Below are 607 nucleotides of genomic sequence, written 5' to 3' on the forward strand. Positions count from 1 at the left end.
GCCAGAATACTGGAGCAGGTAGCCTTTCCCTTCTCCAGGGGATCTTCCCAACCCAGGGATCGAACCCAGATCTCCCGCATTTCAAGAGGATTCTTTACCAATTGAGCCAAAAGGGAAGCCCAAGAATACTGGAGTGAGTAGCCAATCCCTTCTCCAGGGGCAGTAGTTATATAGGGCTCTCATATTGGACAGCACAGATATAAAACATGTCCATTTATGTAGAAAATGCTGACCTGCAAGAATTGTTTCCCCTTTCCCCTCCCCACTTCCCTGCTCTCTCCCTCTCGTTCCTCTGTCTCTGATACAGAAGCATTTCATTGTTCTAAAAAATTCCCTATGCTCCAACTATTTATCCTTTTCCCCTTCTTAAACACCAGGTAACCACTGATCTATCTATTGTTTCCATAGTTTTGTCTTCTCCAGAATGTCATATAGTTGTAATTACATAGTATGTAGCCTTTTCAGATTGGTTTCTTCTTTTTTAATTAAAAACAATTTTGTTTTTGCCCCACCACACAGCATGTGGGATCTTAGTTCCCTGACCAGGGGTCAAACCCAGGCCACATGCAGTCGAAGTGCAGAGTCTTAACCACTGGACTACTGGGGA

This window comes from Bison bison, unplaced genomic scaffold, assembly GCF_000754665.1.
Source record: "Bison bison bison isolate TAMUID 2011002044 unplaced genomic scaffold, Bison_UMD1.0 scf7180017856970, whole genome shotgun sequence".
Lineage (NCBI taxonomy): Eukaryota > Metazoa > Chordata > Mammalia > Artiodactyla > Bovidae > Bison > Bison bison.